Below are 18,168 nucleotides of genomic sequence, written 5' to 3'. Positions count from 1 at the left end.
CGAGTCACGCGTCAGAGTTAAACTATCCCTCTGGCTGCACTCACCCTGTTGTATCGGCCTATGACTAAAGAGCTATCCCTTGTGTTACGGAGATCCTACAATCAGCAGACAGCAAACCGACCTCTAGATTACACAGATTGTGCAAACTCTAGTCTATGACATAGAGCCATGCCTGAACAGGGTCTGAAGATCTCACAGCTGAATGTATCGATAAGCAAAAGCTAACCAAAATGTTATACAGATCTTACAAGAACTAACTTAAGAAAGCAGACATTTAGAGATTTCGATTAGGTTACAAAAGATCCTCCATGGGGAACATGCCCAGAATGTAGACAAGAAATCTATCTGTTTGGTGGTATATAAGACATTTCTCAGATATCAGAGCAGGGCAGGATATCAAAAGTGGACCTGAAAATATAGTAAGTACTATGTGCACCATATTATGTGGAGTAAGTGAGTATGATGAGGTTCCTCTTGCGATCCTATTTTGAACAGATGGAGCAACCGTTGCAGCTTTATACCGCAGTCTGCCACAGTACCTCTGAGCAATATCTCTTTTCAGAAGCAAAGCCGACCCACCCTGTAGCAGCCCAACAGGATATCCCCTGCCTTTTCAATGCTACAATCAAGCAATGAATAACACCGATCTGTAAAAAAAATGCACTGTTCAATCACAGGAGATGCAAAGCGAAATGGTATCAGTTATTCAAAGGAAGCTGCAGTGTAAGAGCAATCTTAAAACACGAGACAACACAAAGATTCTGGAGGAAGGAACAGAAGAATACTATAAAATGTCAATTGAGTGAAATGGGACAGAAATTCAGTCCACTTACTCCAAGACAGACCTGTTTAATGTTGGTCCACGTGGTCTGCATCCACGTCTCATTTTCAGTGATCTTCAAACTCTAATTTGAACTCCTGGGAACGATTATTGCATATAAGAACATCAACCTCCATCAATACACTGGCCATACCCAGCTCTACTTTATGTTTCCTGGTCTACAACAAAACCAAACGAGTTCTGCCCTTCCACTACTGAAGCTGGGAAATTGAAGGCATACTTTAAACACTACAATTGAGGACAGGGTTTGCAGTGACTATTGACAGTAAACAGGCACATGTGCAATAATGGATCTCAGCAATAAACCTCAATGGTTTCACCCCTCAACTATGAGACAGATCTAAGTCATGTGGCTTCATCATCAACAAGATGTTGAATGTCAAGACATGTACTGCAAAAAAAGGTACAAACAGTAGGGCCCAGCAATCCCTAAACATGAGGCATTTGTACCTGAACTAGATTTCAGAATACCCATCAAAGGACTAGCTAGTTCTTTGCGCCCAGATGGTGGCAACACCCTTCTCACTAGTGTCCTGACTCCCCTAACGAAAGTCTCCTACAAAGCGGAATGACTTATTAAAGCACTAAAATACTACCAGAACATCTCCATTCTCAAGGAACGTCATCGTCTTTCTTTGCCCACCAGCATCACCTTCAACATCCTATGTGACCCTCTTAGGAATGTGAACTTCAATTCACCAGAGTGAGTGGAGAGCATGTTTGCGATCTATAGGGAACTACGTAATATTCAAAAGCGCCACTTCTCCAGGCAAGTACAAGAGTCTACAGAACAAGCTTACGAGTACTGTGAAGCCAGAATCTAAATCTAGACGCAGATCAGACAGGCTCCTTCCTTTCTGAACTGTCAGACATCTTTAAGTGGTACTCCCCCTCCCGTACTTTGCCGTCTAGTAGTTACCAAAGAAATGCAAGTACCTAGAATGAGAAAATCTCACTGGGCGAGAGAAGCTCTTCGTACAAGGCTACAAAATGGCGGAATGTACTCCCTAACCATTTGCGATATCAATCTAATTTTTAAAAATGTAGAAAGGACTTACAAACCTGCTTTTTTTAAATCTGTAGTTTAAACTGATTTTTTCAAACGGTTGATTACTAGTTCCATTTTATTTTGTTCTCTTTTATCCCCTCAGTGAATTGGTTTCTCAGATACTAGTGCCAAGACGCCTTGTTGGTATTAACGTGTTCTATAATATAACATAAATTGCAGAAGAAGATGAGTACTGATCCCTTTAAAGAACATAGTCCGTAAGTTAATATCTGTAGGCGTCCTGATCGTACATGAAGTTGAACTTGCTTACCTTTATCATATTAACCCCCGTTTCTGTTTTTTTATATCTTTTTTGCGCTGTACGAGCACACATATGTACATATTCACATGCGATACATTTACATACACTGAATGTAAAGAGGTTCATGAATTTAGTCAGGCGTTATCACGCACATGTGCCATAGATCCAGACGTGATGGGTTAAAAATTAACATTTCTATCCTAAGGGGGTACAAGTACATGAAAAATGGCAACAATAAAAGCTGGAAATAAAAATACATGGAGATCATTAAAAGGGGCAAATGAAGGCTAAACCAGAACAAGATTAAGTGAAGATATGATGATAGGCAGAGACAGAGACAGAACAAGCATAGGGAGGGACATGGAACAGTGCTTTTTACTGGCTAGCAAATGATTTTCCTCACAAAACCCCACAGACACATACTCGGATATTCCGAAGAGAATACGCTCAAATGTGTGGCTTTCATGCGAAATAATGTCCACTATAATTTCATGAAAACCTATGTATGAAGGTATTATTGGGTTGGTGCAATCTCTGAGGTCAACATTTCTAAATGATAAACAATGTAGTCACCCAAATCCTGCTGTTGTAGGGTGATTTAATTCATGTCACTGTTCATCAGCAGGTACCACACACATGATCCACTGCACTCCTATCTTTCTAAGTGAAGTATTTATTTCTTCTAACCTAGTGATCAGTAACTGGCAGCTCTATTTTGAGTAACGCGGTTTAATGGTTATTTATGCTATCAGGGCTGCTTAAAGGTCTGATCCAGCTGCAGGCAGCAGTTACAGAGTAACCTGAATGCTGATGAAGGGGAAACGTGGATCAAGATGCGAGGACTCTAGCACACAAAAAAGAGGTGTCCAGCCTTCGTCAACAAGAGGTGGGTCAGGACAAATTTTCAGGTTATTAAAAGGACTCTAATTGGGATTAATTTACAAACCCAGTGATTATCCTGAAATATGGCATGAATGTGGCTCTCAGTTGTATAGTATTGAACTGTACCCTTTGGAAAGCCTAAAGCGGTTGCCTTGGTTCCAGGTTCCTGAGGTCCTGACCTTCGGGGTGCATAGAAGAAAGACTGCTGCCTGTGAATTTGGCCTACATGGACATGTTGATGAGGTATGTGAAGGTTATTGAAGTATGCAAAGACCATGAATGTAAATGTTTTTGTACTTGTATAGCGCACAGCTACCCGCAGTGGGTTTCCCGGTGCTTGTACGAATACCGCAAGGGAACCCTTCCTGGCTTTCCCTGTGAAGTGTCCACTCCTGGGCACCCCCATGGTGCAGACCAGGCATCCCTCGCGTTGTGGGGGCTGTTGTGGAGACTAAGCAAGCTATTGCCCAGAGTTGCAGCGTGGGACCCATGATCAGAATAGGCACTGAGGCGAGAAAATCTGGTCAGGGGAATTAATGAGACTGAGACCCACTGGGGCAGGAATCAAACCCTGGTCCCTGGCCAGAGCTCTGCATCGAGGTCTGCCTGCTCTAACCATTGAGCCACACTTCTCCATATGCACAATAATAGTATATTGCACTCAATTCAGCTGCACTTTTTTCGAAAAGTATGTGAATCAAAACATCACTCCTCAAATTGATTAACCACCAAAACTTGTAGGTTGGGATTGGTAAGAGGCATCAGCCCTTGAATAACTAGCAGCATTCCTTCATTGTTAAAAGTGCATCGTGTTTTATCAACAAGTTAACATTTCAACAACTCCTCTTCAATGGGTGCATGCTGAGTCTACCTAGGGCTCAAGACGGCCTGGTGCATGCTAGATTTTCAGGATATTCACATATATTGAAACTAAAAGGAATTTATCTACATAGTCAGAGATTATCCTGAAAATCTGGCATGAATCCGAGGAGACACAGGACACCTCGGCTCTAAGGTACGCACCAGGCTCACATTTTTCTACAGATTTCTGTAATAGAAATGAATGGAACCATTGGAGATAATGGTATCTGGTCAAATTTGCCAGTCCTACTTGTGAAAACTTATAAATGTACAGGACACCACACCCAGGGTCCAGATCTCCCCAGTGCCTTTGGATGGGATAGCACACTTATCAAAGTTTAAATTCCGTTAGAACAGGTATTGTTAGGGTAGGCATCAGACATAACTGACCAGTGCAGAAGAGTAGAGAAATGGAGAAGGAATGCACTTCTGAGAAGAAAAGACAATTGTTCTGCTACCCGTTTTCCACACTACCAGTACCAGCCCTACACCTCATCACAAGCTCTTTTCAGGCGTCTCACCAACTATGAGTTAAAGTAGAAAAGTGAACTCTGTGCTGATTAGCCAGTGACAAGACAAAATAAGGTCTTTAAAATCTGGAAAAGTACACAGTGTAGGAGACTTGACGTACCTGACCAGGCTGATCACATACGGTGGGCTGCACAAGCGGCACTCTCGTATAATCTTGCACTGAATTTCCCAAATGCATCCACGCCGAAGGCAGTGTCTGAGCTGAGAAACCGAGAGTGACTCACCACACAGAGCTCTGCACACTAATTCACACCAGGAAAGGAACTTTGCCCTGCAGGCCAACCTCTGCCACAGGCGTGGTGCGCAGTCACAAAATGCCAGCGCAGGCCACAACAGATAAAGCCATCTGACGTGCACGTAGCGCGGATCTGCATGCAGTTCCATCTACCAACGTTGCTACAATAGATGTTTTGTCTATATAGATTTGTATTTTAGGATCTATGTGTTTTTAGATCGAATAAAGTGTTTTGACTGACTGACTACTATACATGTGCTTGGTCACCACTTTTTCCTGCATCCAAGGTTAGCCAAGACCTTTTGATTTTACTAAAATTGTATACATAATATACCTGTATAGGCTTTCAGCCAGCCCTCTTCATCAATTGGTCTGTTGTTGTGTCATTTGTATTTTGCTTTCACCCACTACACCAGTGAGTGATGTGTTAGCCCACTTCAGTCACTGGATAACTTCACTGTGAATGAGGGCATTCTGGTCTTTCATAAAGAACACATCCGCACACAAAGTAGTTCGCTTCAGTAACCCAGACTACTAATGCAATGTGTGCTTTCTGAGGACAAAAAATACTTTTCCTTTTAGCCAATCATTTTTTTTATATTAGTGAGGGCCCGACAGCTCCCCTAATGATAAAAGTTTACAAAACCCATGACAAAATAAATCAAGCTTTGACATATCCAAAAGGCTGAAAGCACAGCCATACGTATTGTAGGTATCATTAGTGCAGCAGGTGAAGTAGCACTGTGGCCCAGGCAGTGAAGGGACCAACTCACCACAATTATAGCAGAATTTTACTACAAAAGGGGCGATGGCCCATTTCCCCTGCTTGGGCCCTTCAACGCTCTTGCTGCACTACTGTTTGCGAAGGGTCTTGCGCTTCTCTGCACCACGTGGTGGATTTTGTTTTAGTAACTTCTAATCCGTTTCAGTTTGAAATACGTTTTCTTTCTCCAGATCTTCAAACAATGCAGCAGATTATGGTTTATGTGTCAAACTGAGCAAAACTATAACTATGCAGAAAAAACCGTAGGCACAGAATCCCATAATTCCAGTGGCCACGTTTACAGTGCAGTAATAGGATAGAGCCATGCAGAGTGAATAGGAGTTGTACCTTAGAAGCTCCCTGTGTCCATTGCAGGGTCCGCATGGCTGGAGTCGCAGAGGGGAAAATGGCAAAGTAATGAAGCATGAAAGGGGGAGGTGAATAAAAGGGGAGGATGTGATGTCACAGCCTGAGCTGCCTACCTCAGAGCCTGTGGGAACCAGGTTCAAGTCTCGAATCCTGTGATTCTGGGCAAGTCACTTAGGGGCATATGTATGAACAAGCCCTTTCGTGATTCCTTAATAGCGATTTTTAGCAAATTGCTATTAAGGAATCGCAAAATGCTAAGTATGTAGGAATCGCAATAATAATTGTGATTCCTTAATATTCCTTAATTGCAAATCGCAAATCGCGATTCGCAATTAAGGAATACCTTTCCATTTATTGCTATTGGTTAGTAGGCCCATAGGAATGAATGGGAAGACATTCTCAATTTGCGATTCGCAATTAGAGAATCGCAAATTGAGAATGCAAATACAAAGGTGCCAGGGTGTCAAAAGGCCACCCTGTTGCACTACTGAAATATATGTGTACACATGTGGCGCATATCACTTTGAAAAATGCAAAAAAGTGCATTTTTCAAAGAAATCGCAAATTACCACCAACTTGAAGTTGATGGTCATTTGCGATTTCTTAAGGCCAAATTGCACTTTTTCTGTGCTTCATACATTGCATTTAAGGAATCGCAATTTGCGATTCCTTAAATGCAATCGCAAAATAGAGAATCGCTAATTTTGCGATTCTCTAATTTGCGATGCCCTTTTGGGATGATACATCCAAAAAGGCCTTCGAGAAAAGGGCTTGATACATATGCCCCTTAATCTCCCTATGCCTTAAATTCATGCCTGGAGACTCTCACAGGTGATTTGCCTCTACAAATCCCGGATAGAATGCTTAACGTGATGTGATGGTGTTTTACTTAGTGGAGTGATGGGAACTTTCCATCAACCCCCATTGGGCCTCTCTATCCCACCCTCACTGGGACAGGTTGGTTCACAGACTGTAGAAGCAGAGTCACGCGAAGAGCCATCGTGGAGAAATAGCTACGTGAAAAACAAAAAACCGTACCTCGAAGGGAGATTTGGATTTGCTGAATATTTCAAGAGCAAATTAATCTGTTGAGATAATTATTGAGTGCACGTAACTATCAGCCTGATTCATGAAAACCGAATTCTGCGAATTTTAAATTGCGATTAATACCGAATCGCAATTTAGAATTCGCAGAACGGCATTCATCAAATTTTGCAATAAAATAAAGCGAATCGCAAGCGGCCGCAAAAGGCGATAGCGATTTTCCAAATTCGCAGAAAAATCGCAATTTCCGTCCAAATCCGTGTAGGAATAGCGATCTCGCAATTTGCGAGATCGCAAAATGCGATCTCGCTAATAGCAAGATCGCAAAAACGGGAAGTCGCATTTCGAGCACAGTGATGACATCACAACCAGGAAGCAGGCAGTTCCCACCCCCATTTAGAACAGTGAGGCAGAGATCGAAGCTGCAGCACACAGAGCACCTCTCAGAACACCTCCAGACTTGGGAATCTTTCACATTTGAGACTGCAGCAATGGCAGAGGATGCAGCAGCAGGGCCCAGTGACACCGGGCGCAAGCGCAAGCTGAAATTTTCCGAGCAGGAGCTGGAGCACCTAATAGAAGGAGTGTGTGAAAACCACACCAAACTATTCGGCAAGGACTCCAGGAGGGTGCCAGAGGCCGAGAAACACCGACTGTGGCTGGGGATCGGCGCCAGAGTCAACGCTGTGGGGGTGACACACAGGTCCATTGACGACCTAAAGAAGAGGTGGTATGACCTCCGAGGTCGTGCCAAGGAGAGAGTGGCAGAGAGGCTGGGTGAGAGCCAGGCAACTGGAGGTGGAGACCCAACAGTCCCTCCCAACACCCCCATGGAGGATCGTGTGGAGGACACACTGCAGCGCGAGGCATGCATCGGGGTCATCCCTCTGGACTCATCCCGACTCACCCAAGACAGCCAAGGTAAGTGGCATGCGACTGCGACCCTGTCCCCTAACAATGGCCATGACCCTATAGCCTCCTATATTCAACCCCAGTCATGCAACCTATGCACATTAGGATATGCCCAAATGCATTGTGGGACATGTAGTCTGCCCACAATGTACAAAAACTCCAATGCAGCCAGACATGTCCCAAAGTACGCAATGCCACAGCCAGTCAGGGAATGTCAGCCAGCATGCATGTACCAACTGCACATGTGAAAGATACATGCAATTAATCTAAGTCCACTTTCCATCACAGGTGGCGCAGACAACAACAGCAGCGACAGCGATAGGCTGCTGATAGACGAGGCAGCAGAGGATGCAGAGGAGGTGCTAACAGCCACACTATCAGCTCCATCAGGCGCTGCTCCATTGCCTGCTGCACGACCACCACCATCAGCTCCATCAGGCGCTGCTCCATTGGCAGCTGCTAGACCACCACCATCAGCGCCAGCTCCATCAGGTGCTGCACCATTGGCAGCTGCAACACCACCACCAGCGGCACCCTCAACATCAGGTGCTGCTAGGCCGGCGACACTGCGCACACCGACTGTGGCCAGCCAGCACTGCAGGCATGGCAGGGAGCGGCAGCATAGCACAGCACGCTGCGGCGGGAGGGGGATGGCTGTGCGTGTGCCAGGGCTCAGCATTGAGCGCTGCATGCTGCAAATCCATCAATTGCAGGCACGACGCCAAGGTGCAATCCAACTCCAGCTGCACAACATTGACAGAAATGTAGCAATTGTGTGGGATAGATTAGAGCGGATGACAACTGCCATGGAGGCTAACACAGCGGCCATCATCTCGCAGCGCAACAGCGCCCGCCGCCGCCACTGCCAGCTACTAACGTGCCTATCTGCCTACACGTGGTCAATCTACGTCATAGGTAACGCCACCTCCCAGCTGTCGCGTCGGTCCCTGGCAATGCAGCAGCAGATGGTGCAATGCAGCGAGGATGTGGCGCGTGTACTGGAGCAGGTGACCAGTGCTGTACTGGCACTACATCCAACTGGTCCAGCCAATGGTGGTGGGGACGACACTAGTGAGGGGACCTCCAGTGTCAGCAGCCTGTCTGCCTCACAGGTCGGTGTCCTACGCCGCAGCAGCAGGCCCATTGTGGGTTCACGTGCCCTCCCTGAGGATGAGCCAGAGAGGCGATTGGGTGCCGCGCGCCGGAGGCGCACTTGACATTACTATCCATTGTCAGGGACATGCTGAAGACAGAAGCATGTCGTGTGAATGACTTTGAGCAGTGTGGCGCAATACTACTCACATGTAAATAATTTCAAAATGTCATTATTATTGTGCCTTCAACAATAATATTTATTCAACCATCGTACATCGGCCTCCTGTCATTATTTCCATTGGCATGCATTTGTGAATTGTTGGGTCAGGGGAGTGGGTGCACTAGAAACAGTTCATTGTGATGTGGTTGCGCCAGGTGGCCGGTCGTCCCCTTCCGACTCACTGCCAGAGATCTCTACAGGTATCCGGCGCTTGGTAGCAATGTTGTGTAGTATTGCACACACAGCCACAATGCGGCAGGACACATCAGGACTGTAGTACATGGCCCCACCAGTCTTGTGCAGTATGCGGAATCTGCTCTTCAGTAGCCCAAATGTCCTCTCAATGCAATTCCTTGTGCGTATGTGTGATACATTGTAACGCCGTTGCTGTGGTGTAGCAGGGTTGAGGTATGGGGTGAGGAGGTATTCACGGAGGGCGTAGCCACTGTCACCTGAATGAGAGGAGTAGAGGGTCAGTGCCTGTGCAGCGCAGCTACTTCATCACAGTGTAACATTGTGGGCCAAGTGTACTTACCAAGTAGGTGTCCTTCACCGAAGTATCCCCTGGCCAGTCGTGTGTGTAGGCCGCAGTGCCGGAATATGAAGGAGTCATGTGTGCTCCCCGGGTACTGTGCCACTATGTCCGTGATGTATGTCTTAGCATTGCACACCATCTGGATGTTGAGGGAGTGGTAGGACTTGCGGTTGCGGTACATGTACTCCGTTTCAGCTGGTGGGCAGATGTGGATTTGGGTACAGTCAATGCATCCTATCACATGTGGAAATTGCGCAATATTGTAGAATTGATGCTTGGTCTCATCCAAGTCCTGTTGGCTGGTGGGAAATTTGATGTGGTGGTGTAGCTGGGTCAGCATTACATCTAGGAAACTCCTTAGGCAGCGGGACATGGTGGGCTGGGATATCCCCCCAGCAGCGGCAACTATCCCCTGGAAGCTCCCGGAGGCCAGAAGTTGCAGGCTGCACAATACCTGGACATGTGTGGGCACGGAATTGGTCCGCCTTGTTGAGTGCTGCATCAAGGGGTCAAGGTCCTGAATTAGCTTGATGATCATCGGCCCATTCAGGCGGTACTTTGCGTATATTTGCTCTCTGGTTTGGCCCAGCAGGGTGACCCGCTGGCGGAATATCCTCTCCTGGATCCTACGTCTGATCCGTGCTGCTCGCTGTAGCCTTCGCCCCCTGACCACCATGTAGAGTCCTGGCATTGTGGGACTCCTAATGCTGCTGCTGCATCTCCTTAAGTGTGTTTGGTCAAGCCAGCACCTGTTACTGATAGGGAAACGGTTTTTCAAAAATATTTTTGCTTTGCTTTGATGGTTACCACCTGCTTTGGGTTGTCCTTAAATTGCGCCTCGCAAAAAGCGATTTACGGGTTTTTCGCTAATTGCGATTTTTTTTGAATTGCGATTGTATTGCGATTTCGCAATTTTATTTGCAGAATCCATGGTTTCTCGCTATTTCCGATTCGCTATTGGGCTAGTGCCGGGATTCTGCGAATAATTTTGCGATTTCGCTATTCTGTGTTTGCGAATTCGCTTTTTTTCAAGAATACCGTTTTTGGCAATTGCGCTCGCAATAGCTTATTCGCAGGTATTGCGATCGCAATTTTGCTTCATGAATCTGGCTGTAAATTCTTTAAAAATAAAGGTTGTTTCCTGGTCGGTAATGCATCATCAAGACATCTTAATGTGGCACCGAGGCAACCATGGCTGCAACTTTGCATTCATTTGTCCGCCATCTTTTTTTCGGGAGACTGGTCCCCTCCCACTTTTGCACCCGAATATCGTAATGATATAGGTACTAACAGTAGTTTCTAGGCTATTTTTTGTTGTGACTGCTAATGGTAAAATGATAGCCAAACCGAAAAGCAGGTGTATCGGCTCCTTTATGTTAAGGTATGGAACATGAGCCCAGTCGACTGCTTCACCCGTGAACATGATGTACAGGGAGTTACTGTGTCTGTTATTTAGGAAAGAAAATCAGAAAAGGGGAACGCGGGAAGGGACAGGCAGCATGTCTAGGGGAACAATAATTGTAGCTAGCGCTTAATGCTAGCTTCGGGCAGCATTTAAGAGCTGTCTAGTTCATAACAGAACGCAAGGAGCAAACCTAGGGGATTAATTGCCCAGTCTCTTACAGTGCATGTGTCAAAGATGGAGCCTAAACACATGGTATTAAGCATGGCATATGTAGCCAGGGGAAACAAAGGAAGCAGATTTTATCCACACTCATCCTCGGTGATCCCTCCCCACCCTCTGGCACCACACTGCTGCTGGGCCACTTGTGGATTAAGGCTTCACATGGCAGTCTGGAGCACTGGACGCTAGAGGGTAGGAACACTGAACTAAAACAACCCTGAAATTAAAGATTTCATAAATGTTTCTTGGTACTTTGCTTTTCCTCAGAAAAAATAATTTACCTACACTTGCTACAAGCGTGTCGAAGAACACAGACAGCGGTTTTTGAGGTTGTGCAGTACTGTAGTGACTACAGAAAATCTCAGATTATTAGAGCCTTGAAATGTTGGGTATTTGATTGAATACAAACTGCAGCATAGGAGACAGGGGTGACGGTTTTGCAAATAATTAGCTTTACATAATCAAAGATAAATTCTGGGAATAATAATGATGGTTGAAAATCATTAGCTAATTCCCTTTGGTTGGAAAAACAACAATCATTCCGCAGGTAGATACACAGTGAAGTGTTTCATCAAAAGCCAACACTTATTACATGTTACGCGCCACTTTGTGAAACCTTTAACAAAATAAAGAAAATTAAATTGCCCAAGTATGAATGGACTATCACAGTTTAAAAAAAAATATTTTTTGAATTCATGAGAATACATAAGAATCTAGCATTATTTAAAAGTCAACACATGCCACCAGAATACGCTATCAACCTTTTCAGTCACTGTTACTTGACTGCTTCAAGTTCGTCAGCTTCCACAAGCTTCCCTTCCTCTTCTTGTGTTTGTCCCTCCCCTGGAGCATGGATGCATTACTGTGTCCATCCGTTGCTCACTTTTTTAGGGCTACTTTATTCTTTTTGTTTAAGCACTCTTCGAAAGTGTATCTGTTTCCCAGCTGTCTCCCTTGTGTATCTCTCCCCCCCATGTTCCTGCTCCATTCCCTTCCTACCCAGCCAGCCTCTATTGTCCATGTGCTTCCCTCAGACTCTCCGCCTACCCTCCGTTATCAGTGCGTTTCTCTGTTTGCTTGCATCGGCCCCTCCTGTCCACCTGCTGTTGTCCGTGAGCTTGCCCTAGACACTTCCCACCAACCCTTCTTTGTCCGTGTGCTTGCCCCACCCAACTTTGTTGTCCATGTGGTTGCCCAAACCCCTCCCACTCACCCTCTATTGTCCGTGTGCTTGCCGTAGCCTCTCTTGACCACCCTCTGTAGTCAGGGCAAGCACAACATAGATAGTTAAATAAACCATTTTTTTAGCCATGCTGCTCTTTACAGCATGGGTACAAATCATTGCTAAAGTCTACAATGTCCATGCTGTAAACCACAAACTAAAAGTATTGGCAGAGTCAATATGTCTCCAAGGTGAGGTTTATTGGCTTTGCCACTGCTTGAATTATTTTTTTTAGCTACAAGAAGATTAAGTGACTTGCCCTGAACTAGAGGATGTTGAGCCGAGGCAAGTATTTGAACTTGGTTCCCCAGTTACAAAGTTAGCAGCTCTAACTCATTAGCTAGCGGGATGGTCCCACTGAAACTTAAAGAAGCTCTAGTTACCCCCCTGCTTAAGAAGACGGGAGCAGATGTTGAAAATCTAAAAAACTATCGAAGATCTCTCAGCTCCCTTTTATGGCTAAGATCTTGGAGCAACATGTGCTCTGTGCTCTGTGCTCTTTCATCTTATATTGGAGACAATAACTGTCTCCATTCCAGACAAGCTGGTTTCCGAGCACACAATAGCACGGAATTAGTGATGCTCTCAGTGCTAGGTGATCTACGATGTGCAGCAGATAGGAAGATCCCTTCTGCTCTTATCCTTTTGGATCTCTCAGCCGTGTTCGACACAGTAGACCATGATAAATTGGTGGCCCGTGTCGGCCAGTTGGGAGTATCGGGGACTGCCCTCCGCTGGATTTCCTCTTTTCTGGTTGATCGTTCTCAGATAGTCCAGATGGGAGAGCGTACATCTAAGGCTGGTAGGTTAGGGTGGGGCGTACCCCAAGGTTCAGCCTTGTCCCCCCTCTTATTCAACATCTACCTACAGCCATTGATTCATGCATTATCCAAACTGGACTGTCAAGTCTTTAACTATACGGACGACACACAGCTGATCATCCGTATTGATAATACTACTTCCTCTCAGGTCAATGTTCAGAATATCCTCCGGTTTATCACTAACTGGAGGACTTTCAATTCATTGAAGATTAATCCAGATAAGACGGAGGTCCTGGTGCTGTCCGCAATGGCTTCACCTTGGTCCAGCTGTTGCTGGCCTTTAGAGCTAGGCACAGAGCCCTCTCCAGTACCCGTAGTTAAGAGTTTGGGTATCAGGTTGGACACTGATTTGTCACTAAAGCAGCAAGTTTCAGCAGTAGTTGGGAGCTGTGTTGGCTTAATGCAGCAACTCCGGAAGTTGGTTCACCTGCTGTCAGTATCAACTAGACAGACTGTGGTGACTGCGCTCATCCTTTCCCGTCTAGACTATGGGAATGCAGTGTATCTTGGGCTACCTGAGGCACTCCAAAAAAACTGCAGGTTGTCATGAATGATGCTGCTAGGTTAATCTACATGCTACCCAGAAGCGCCCACGCAACCCCAGTATTAAAGCAGCTGCATTGGCTCCCAATGAAACAGCGCATTGAATTCAAGGTTTTATTTATTGCACATAAATCACAATATGGCATAGTCCCAGAATATATCAGGGACCGTTTGAAGGTTTACGCACCCAGTCGTCTGCTCCGGTCATCAGACTCAAATCTCTTGGTCTGCCCACGGTTTAAAGGAGCTAGACTGGGTGGCCGAACCTTCTCCGTAGTGGTTCCGAAACTCTGGAATAAACTACCAGACACTCTTCGTAAAGAAACCAGGCTCTTACCGTTCAGAAAGTGCTTGAAAACAGTGCTTTTTCAAGAAGCCTATGGTTAGGTCAATATGAGGTTGCTGCTTGCCCCTCTAGTTGCGAGTTTCTTTTTTTTCTGCTGGATACTGTAGTGCATTTGTATTTCGAACTGTGTCAACATCTTAGCGCTTAGAGACCCTGGGTGATAGGCGCTCTATAAGGATAATTAAATACAAATACAAATAACTGCTAGGGCATGTGCTAGGCTCCATGCTTCTTGTGAAGGCTTCACTTTGGCATGCAGGTTTTTCTTTGCCTGGTTCTCTTACCTTTCACTTCATGTGTTCGAGGTCTCTGCAACCTGTTTTTCATTATTTCCTCTTAACTTATTTCTACCTGAAACAGGGTCGGGCTGGTCTCTAAGGTAATCCGGCAGTGCCAGAAGGGCTGGTCTGACAGGTCCTCATGTGGATTGGTTTTTGGCTGTTTGTGGGCCTGTTTTATGGTCTGCTGTGCCGGTTTCTAGTGTTGATATCCTTGATATTACCACAAACATTGCTTGCAGGAAGCAGAAGTACATGAACTCTCCTATAGCTTGCAAAACACCTCTACAACTTGTCTTTATAATTTCAAAACTGCCAAGATTTTTAAATATGGGCCACTTTTTTTACATCTATGATTCGCTAATGGGATCCACTTTTAGTTTGGTGCCTCAGTCAATTGTCTGTCCCAGCCGTCCCAGATTTGAATCTTGCTGATGTCAATCCCAGGCCATCTCTTCCAAGCTCACACACTGCTAGGGCACATTTTAGAGGTGACAACCAACCCTCCACAGTGGCTTATGCCTGCACCTTATTTATGCCACCATCTAGAGGCGGGCAGGCCTACCAGGGAATAACAGGTCTTGAAGAGAGTCCAACTCATAGATTCCCTGTGGAAAGGCCCCGGGATGGATAGCATCCCAGCAGACCTCTTTAAGTACGATCCAACGAATTGGATCCCTTATATCGTATTTCTGGGAAATGCAATCGCCAAGGGGGCTAGTATCCCGGACTCTTGGTGAGGAGCCGAGATCCTGCCCGTTCACAAGAAGGGGGACCGCTCCATTCCGAGGAATTATCGACCGATCAGCCTGATCGACTCCATACAAAAAATTGTTGCAAGGATGGTCCTGGCCAGAATCCAGAGCTGGATGGAGCTTGAGGATATACTTTCGCCTTTGCAGGCTGGGTTTAGATCTTGCATAAGTACCATTGAGCAGGTCTTCAGGCTCCTACTGATTTACTGGAAAGTAGTCAGTTTGGGTGGTGGTACTATCTATGCCGCCTTTGTTGACCTCAAGTCAGCATTCGATTTAGTTCCCAGGGGCAAACTGTGGGGGGTCTTAAGGAACATGGGGATGCCACAGGAGTTTTTGAATGTTGTTATTAACTTACATGAGGCGAATTTTGCACAAGTCCGCTGGGGTAAGCAAGGGCAGGTCACCAAAAGATTTTCGGTGTCTCGTGGTGTCAGGTAAGGGTGCGTTTTGGCGCCAACCCTGTTCTTGTTATTCATAAACAGGGTTGTACAATACTACTCAGCCTTTCCGACTGATGCCCCGGCCCTGGGTGGCTTGAAATTTCCACTACTTATGTTTGCGGATGACACCCTTATACTATCGCAGACACAGGTGGGCCTGCAGGCGGCGTTGAACAAATTTGAGGATTTCTGTCTTGGTCATGATCTGCAGGTTAACGTATCTAAAACTAAATTCATGATCCTCACAAAAGGCAGTCCTGTGGTTGGCCATGTCATGATGAACAATACTAAGCTCGAGCAGACTAATGTCATGACCTATCTGGGGATTGTTTTAGAGAACAAAATGAGTTGGAAACCCCAGATCGATACTTTATCCCTCAAGTTTGCCCAGCTCTCAGGGTGTCTGGTTAAAGAACAGAGATCGTCGCAGACGAAAAGGATAGGTCCAGCTCTGAAAATCTATAACTCCAGGATAGGCTCAGCGATCCTGAACGGAGCGGACCTTTGGGGTTTTGCGGACCTATCCCCACTGGTCAAAGTCCAGAATAAATGTTTACGGAATTTAACAGGCCTTCCCAGTTCCAGTCCTATGAAGCCTGTATTAATGGATCTGGGCTGTCATTCTATAGATGACATTGCTCGTTTTAAGCCAGCGGCCTTATGGAGGAGGATCTGGACCACCCCCAAATTGGTTCTCTATGCAAAATCAATTTTGGATGTTAGATCTATAATGGGTTCGGGCAATATTCCTTGGTTTAAACAGGTTAGACTCCTCTTAGAGACCATGGGCTTGAGCAATTTGTGGACCGACCCTGTTAATAACCGATTTCCATCCAAAAAAGTATTTAAAAGTTTATACTGGTCAGCTGTCTGCCAAAAACACATTGGACAAATATCAGCTACCTCTCTGTCCGGTTTGTTTCTGGAGCATAAAATTGATCCGTCTCTAGAAAATTATTGGGATACCATCACTAAGCCTAGCGATAGGAAACTATCATCAGCCGAGGGAAGGCTCTCTCCCAATTAGAACATTTACTAAAAAATGGAAGGGCCAGGAGGCTGAATTCTGTCGCTGGTGCCCTGTCCGTAAGGAGTCTGTCGGACACATATTTTTCGAATGCCCAGCGTATGCAGCCCCTCGGGCAAAGTGGCTTAAACCCATCTGCCGCAACATGGGTACCAGGGTCGGGTTGGAAGTTTTAAGGATCATTAGGACAGAGACGAGTGAACCCATTGTAATTGCCGTAGCAAAATTCTTAGGATGGGTGTGGATTATTAGGGCTAAACAGTAAGCACTTGATTGGTTTTATGTAGCCATGTTTTGTCTGTTTTTTAAGGATTACCAATCTCATTTTATATTTTAACATGTTTTTATGTAAGGTTATGAGTGTATACATAACTTACCTGCATGTTTTTAAATTGATGTGTGTTCTTTTTCTCTTTTAATATGATGTGTTTTATTATGGTAACGTCTTTAATGATGAAATAATTCGAAATAAAGACATATGAAATGAAATGAAATGAAATGAAATGAAATGAATGAGTCCAACTCATATCCTGCTCCTCTGACTCTCGCATGACAGCTCCATTCTTGCCTCCCTCTTATGGACCCTTTCGTATCATCTTCCTTTGCTCCTGTAAGACAGTTTACTTCCATCTCCAGTCTCCACTGATATTGGCCTGTACACATCAGATTGTGTCTACTTCTAAACTTCTCCTAATTAACTTCTCTTTAGTGTTTGATGTGAGGTGCTTAAGTCGTGTGCAAGGTTGTGTTACAATAAGTCATCACTGTATTCAGCCTTGGGAGAGCACCCGCCACTTTTATATGAAGTCCTTCTTACTCTTTTCTCCACGTTGCTTGACTCAAGACATGGTCGCTATTTGGCTTTGTCCATCAAGTTAATTTATTTACATCAGTCGATTTCTTTAGCATGACCAAGCTTTTACCTGCCTCAAGGGACTTTGCATTTCTTTAACATGACTTGAAAAGGTTGTGTTATTGGATCTCGGAGGTGATAGTTGAATGCAGAGCTTTTTCAGCATCTTAACTGTATTATTCTCGTGTATAGTGCATATAGAACAGAGGACCTCTCATCGTGGTTCTAAACATGGACGCCCCACCATCTGACCATGTGCATTGGACCCAGGCCTTCAGGCATGCTAGAACATGGAATCCCCTCATAGCGGGAAATGGTTTCCAGAAGAAAGTCATGGAGGGGTAATAGAATCATCACAGTGACGTATAATATTCACATTTCTAAAAGGTGCCCGCTTGGTATGAGTTGGTGCAGCCACACAAGCGAATTACCTTAAGGAAAGTGTTTGGAGACTGGGAAAAGGAAGACACTTCAAGCAGGCAAGCACCCATCTTATGGGGGTCTTAGTACATAGGTACACTGCTCCTCTGGTGCCTTTGTTTTCATGAAAACATTTAGACCTCCATTATGAGTGCTGTGTTAAATTGCTGCACTGGTCCAAACCCCTATCTGTAGTTTTACAAGTGGCTTGGGGTTTTCCAACGTTAAGCTGGTAAAT

General features: G+C 45.2%; 1 protein-coding gene across 2 annotated transcripts in view; it reads right to left on the bottom strand.

The window, feature by feature from the left end:
* The window catches only part of PLS1 (plastin 1), a 637,640-nt gene that overhangs the window by 401,562 nt on the left and 217,910 nt on the right, over positions 1-18,168 (bottom strand). Inside the window, exon 1 of one of the 2 annotated variants that reach the window (XM_086943715.1) lies at positions 4,526-4,690. The exons of the other annotated variant lie outside the window; for it this stretch is intronic. The gene's annotated coding sequence lies outside the window, so the exon portion shown is untranslated. Of the gene's footprint in view, positions 1-4,525; positions 4,691-18,168 lie in introns of those variants that run through there. 2 annotated transcript variants of the gene reach the window in all.

The sequence above is a fragment of the Lissotriton vulgaris genome, chromosome 11, assembly GCF_964263255.1.
Source record: "Lissotriton vulgaris chromosome 11, aLisVul1.2, whole genome shotgun sequence".
Taxonomy (NCBI): Eukaryota; Metazoa; Chordata; class Amphibia; order Caudata; family Salamandridae; genus Lissotriton; species Lissotriton vulgaris.
Note: the sequence above shows the minus strand (reverse complement) of the source record. Positions and strands in the feature narration are given on the sequence as shown.